A 6,000-nucleotide genomic window follows, 5' to 3' on the forward strand; every position below is an offset into this window, starting at 1 on the left:
TCCGCTGACATCAAGAAAGCAAGTCTGAATTTTGAGAAAGGCTTATTTATGAAAATGTCCCTTATTGAGAGATATGAAAATCTATGATCATCTCAACCACTGCCCAGTAGTCAATACATGCACACAAAATCATGTATGCACCTAAATCACAATTGGTTTCATATGATTCAATGGAGAAGCAGAAGGCAACCAACTCTTCACTGATCTCTACTTTATAATAGTCCTACTCATGTAGCAGAGCTGAAAGCTACTCTATTCCGTTAAAACAAAATTTAAGTTCATTATAAAACCTGGACTGTCTACTTAATATAATAAAAAATAATAATACACAATGTCTAAATCACCAAAAAGAATTACTATTACTATTTTAATATGATATGTAGAGAATTAACATTCTTTTTTCTATACAGTTTAATTCTTCACATAATAGTAATAATAGTATCTATATTGGAACTCTAAATAGGAGAAAGCTTAAGTAAACTAAGTACATCCATTTAGTGGATTATTATGTAACCTTAAATATGATTATGAAAAATGTATGACTTTGAGGATGTTTATTTTATAACATTAAATAGAAGTAAAAACGGTACAAAAATTTATCAGATAGGTCCTCAATTATTTAAATACTTTTCCAAACTCACAGATAAATCCAGAAGTCTTTAGGTATAGTAACAGAGGCGAGGATTAAATAGTCTTAGTGAAAAAATTTTAAAGGTTGAAGAATGAGAGGTAAAACAATATTGAAACTCTGAAATTACAAAATAATTACAAAGCTAATGTACTGTAAATGAAATTTTCCTTACCTTTTTATCATTATAACATGGCCTATTAATTTTCAAAACATACAACTGTACTAAGATAAGACTGAACTAAGAAGACTGATAACACAGATTTGTTATTTATCTATAAAAATTGATGGCACCGTAAATACGAATCCTTTCTGCATGAGCACCATCTAGTGGTCAAGTTGCATGCTGACTATATAATTAGTACAGCAGGGACACCCCCAAACAAGTAAAACAATTTTCAACAACATTTTAATATACTCCAGAGATGTGAAAACAAAGTTGATTTCAAAAAGTGCCCATTATGTACTCAAAATGGAAAAGATTCTATTCCTGTATCATTTAGTTCAATAGGCAGATATTTGCTCATGTTCATTCCTCTGCTACCCTCATTTCTCACAGTTTTTGAAAAACTATCAACTGCTGCTGGTGATTTCATATGATAATATTGTCAATACTACTGGATGAACTGTGTCCAGGCTGGGAAATATACTTACTTAAATAACTGCCAGCTCACATACCTTGTTCTATCTTTGATTTCATGTCCCTCTTAACTTTACTTTGCACATATTAGTGTGAACATAATTTTTCTTGTCATTGAAGACAAAAGCAGAATAGAAATTCATTTGTTTTCTCAGTAATCATTGCAACACTCCATACTAAGCAATTCACCTACTGCCTTCCTTGTCACTTGATCTAGATTGAAATCTATTTTGAAAAAGGCTGGGTTTTTTTTTTTTTTTTAAATTTGTTTGACTTACTGCTTTGACCATTTTACCTAATTACCAGCTCATTTTCAGTTTTAGGGATCTTTACACTGTTCTTATCAGTATCATACTACTATAACTGTTATATACAACAAAAATTTACTCAGTGTCTTTTTCTTCCACTGTAGGATTTTTCACCATAACACTGACAATTTCTTTCATGAAACTGCCTAACACTGGCAAGAAACTTTCCTTTTCAGAGTCATAAATCATAATTACTTTTGACTAAGGCCTGAGACCCAATACTTCCTACTGATGTGCCAACAGCAATCAAGGCTCAACTACAACAGGAGGGCACACAATCAACACGAGGGAAACATGTGGAGCACCTGGCCCAGGTAACAAGGGAGACTGTGCCACTGGGCCTCACAAGTCACCTACTACGTAAGGCCACTCTACGAAGACTGGGAGACACAGCAGCTCCACCTAATACATAGAAACAAACACAGTGAGGCAGCCAGAGTGAGGAGACAAAGAAGCAAATCCCAAATGAAAAAGCAGAACAAAGCTCCAGAAAAAGAACTAAACAAAATGAAGACAAGCAATTTACTAGATGCAGAGTTCAAAACACTGGTTATAGAGATGCTTAATGATCTCAGTGGGAACTTCAACAAGGACCCAGGAAACGTAAAAATGGAAATAGGAAACATAAAAAAGCCAGAACTGAAGAATACAATAATTGAAATGAAGATTATATTAGAGGACTACAAGCCCGGAAAGCAGAGTCTGAAACAAGATGAACACAAAGAGGCCCACACCAAGACACTTCATAATTAAAATACCAAAGGTTAAAGACAAAGAGAGAATCCTAAAAGCAGCAAGAGAAAGGCAGTCAGTTACCTAACAAGGAGCTCCCATAAAACTGTCAGCTGATTTCTCAACAAACTTTGCAGGCAGAAAGGACTGGCACAAAATATTCAAAGTGATGAAAAGTAAAAACCTACAATCAAGATTACTCTACCCAGCAAGGCTATCATTTAGAACTGAAGGACAGATAAAATGCTTCCCAGACAAGAAAAAGCTAAAGGAGTTCATCACCACCAAACCAGTATTACAAGAAATGTTAAAGGGACTTCTTTATGAAGAAGGAAAAAAGACCAAAACTATGAATAATAAAATGGCAGTAACTACACAACTATCAACACTTATTTTAAATGTAAATGGATTAAATGCTCCAACCAAAAGACATAGGGTGACTGAATGGATAAGAAAACAAGACCCTGCTGAGACTCATTTCAGATTGAAAGACACACACAGACTAAAAGTAAAAGGATGGAAAAAGATATTTTATGAAAATGGAAACAAAAATAAAATCTGGGGTAGCAATACTTATACCAGACAAAACAGACTTTAAAACAAAGGCTAGCCTACAGCCATGTTACCCCGAACAAGCCTGATCCAGTCTGATCTCGGAAGCTAAGCAGGGTTGGGCCAGGTTAGTACTTGGATGGGAGACCACCTAGGAAGACCAGGTGCTATAGGCGTAAAAAAAATAAAGAAAAAATAAGGGATTGTAAGCTGACAAGGTCCTTGCAATCTGTGAGGTCAACCAAGGGTTGCTTCGCCTAAAAAAATAAGATAAAATAAAATAAAATAAAATAAAGCAAAGGCTATAACAAGAAACAAAGGATCCTGTAATTCCATTTCTGGTATTTATATGAAGAAACCCAAAACACTACTTTGAAGGGATACATGCATCCTTATGTTCATACAGCACTATTTACTATAGCCAAGATATGGAAGCAACCTACATGTCCATCAATAGATGAATGAATTTAGATGAATGAATAAAGAAGTGGTGTATGTGTGCGTGTGTGTGTGTGTGTATGTATCTATATATATATATATATAGATACATACACACACACACGCACACACAATGGAATATTATTCAGCTATAAAAAAAATGAAATCTTGCTGTCTGCAACAAATGGACCTAGAAGGTATTATGTTAAGTGAAATAAGTGAAATAAGTCAGACAAATCCTACACAATTTCACTTATATGTGGAATCTAAAAAATAAACAAACAAAACAAATTCATAGGTACAGAGAACATTTTGATGGTGCCAAATGGGAGGGGTTTGAGGAGGTGAGTTAAGGGTGGGGAAAGGAGTAAGAAGTACAAACAGGTAGTTACAAAATAGTTACAACATGGAATATAGTCAATAATTCTGTAATAATTATGTATGGTGTCAGATGGGTACTAGATTTATCAGGGTGATCACTTCATACATTATATAAATGTCTATTCACTATGTTGTACATCTGAAACTAATATAATATTGTATGCCAACTGTAACTGAGAATAAAAATAATCAAAAATAGAAATATAGTGCCTAATTTACATTATCCTCACTTGATCACTACAAGTCAAAGATAATTTTTCAAATTACAAAAATAATAGTTCATATACTGAGTTCTATGTATAGTATAGTAGTAACCATGAAACTACAAAAGTAAAAAAGCTCCCTATATTAGCTTTTTTTTTTTAAAAGAGAATGCTAATCTGATAACTGACAGCATATTTTAAATAAAATATACCTCACCGTAGAGCTTCCTAAAACATTTATCCTGGTTTTTAAAAAGTAAACACATTAAAACTTACCTTCTTATGTCAAAACGAAGTTTTAAATTTTTTGGTTTTCTAATAAAGTTAAAGGAACCCTAACTATTTTGCTATTACTCCCCCACTCCTAATCTATCTCATGCCTCAAAAATGTATCCTATGAGGCACTTGCTGCAGTAACTATGCATGAGATAGAGGCAGGAAGAAATTCCCTAAACAGGGCCGCTTAATTCTTAAAGCACAACTGTATCAGAATATAGTCTGTCAAAAAGTATCAAAAACTTTCAAAAAGTTCGTATGCTTCTGACCCAGTAAGAAGGACTTCAGAAAATCCATCCTAATAAAATAAACCAAATACTTTTCATATCCAAAGATTATTCACTGCAGCCTTCTTTAAAAAATCTACTAAAAATGGAAAAAACAAATAGCAAAGACCAGAAGTGTTCATCAAATTATGGTACAAATATACTATATAATATTATGTCTGAAGTTTTTAAAATTTTAACATGGGAAATGTGAATAAGTTTATGACAGGGAAAAAAAGCTCACATTTAATAAAGTAAGATATAAAGTGTGATTTAGAAACAGATGAAAGAGAAGTTAGATCATTTCTTCTACTGGAAATGAAAATCCTTATCTACTCTGACCAGATATAAATTAGAGAGCCAGGGGATTGGACTATTCTACTTAATAGCAGCAGAGGGGTCAGGGGATTGGACTATTCTACTTAATAGCAGCAGAGGCTGATTAATAACTGTTTCAGAAATTGAGGCTGTTTAATACCTAAGGAAAAAAAAACACACACACAGAAACTGAAAAAGAGCAAAAGGATGGCCTACAAGGATGAACAGGTTTTCAGTTGCTTTTCAGTAAGACCAGCTGAATTATTACCATAGTACACTAAGATGCTTTGATGCTATACAGTACTTTCTTAATCTTACTAAAATGTGTCAACAAAGATTTGTATACTCAAAACTGCCATTTCACTAAGGCAATAGTAAAATGTCAGCAACTGTAAGATGCACACCAATTTCAGAAAAGATAAAATGTGAAAAAGTTGTTTTTAATAACTGATGATAAAAGATTTTAATCTCAATAACTTACTCCTTTACATGAGCCTCTGTCAAATTTGTCTTTCAAAAACTCTGGGGGGGGGGTCATAATCTTTATTATATAGTAACTATACAAAAGACAACCAACTGTACACAAAGGATAAAAACAATTTTAAAGCAGATATCAAAAAAAATAGGCATAATTGACTTTATCCACTTGTGGTGAACAAATCAGAGGAAAATGAGTCAGAAGAAAGCAAGTGAGAATCTTTAAAAAGTTATTACTTTTTAATTGCTTTCTCAAAAACTGGAAATATTTTAGTGTTGTTGGTAGAATGAGGATCAAATAAAGAATGTCAGAAATTTACAACAAATTCAGAGTAGTATATGTATGTTTGGTTCAAAGAAGCTAGGTTCTATTGCAGAGCTTCTAGATGGTGGCTATACACTAGAAACACATGCAGAGGTTGTAAAAATCCACAAGACCAGACTGTACTCCAAACCAATGAAATCAGAATCTCTGATGTGGCACTCAGACATCAATTCTTAAATCTCCTTAGATGATTCCAATGTCCAGCCATAGTTGAGAACCATTTATGGGCAATCTTTGTCCTAATTAAGGATTCACATTCCTAGACTGATTAGCTAGCATTTGACTAGGTCGCATTTGGAGATTGCTGCTAAAAGGTTTTTGCTATATTAATCTTTGATCAACACCAAAGATTTTTTTCTTTTATCATGATGAACAAAGTAGGCATTAATTGGTGAAATCCACTGTATTCCAGTTATATAGATTGGCTAAATTTATTTAGAAACAAAATCCACCCCC

The 6,000-nt window shown here is 33.3% G+C and overlaps 1 protein-coding gene and 1 pseudogene across 8 annotated transcripts in view; one reads left to right on the forward strand and one right to left on the reverse strand.

The window, feature by feature from the left end:
• Positions 1-6,000, reverse strand: part of DLG1 (discs large MAGUK scaffold protein 1) — a 229,273-nt gene that overhangs the window by 136,912 nt on the left and 86,361 nt on the right. The gene's annotated exons all lie outside the window — the stretch shown is intronic.
• Positions 2,918-3,036, forward strand: LOC112473819 (annotated as a pseudogene).

Source organism: Pteropus alecto, unplaced genomic scaffold (genome assembly GCF_000325575.1).
Source record: "Pteropus alecto unplaced genomic scaffold, ASM32557v1 scaffold311, whole genome shotgun sequence".
NCBI lineage: Eukaryota > Metazoa > Chordata > Mammalia > Chiroptera > Pteropodidae > Pteropus > Pteropus alecto.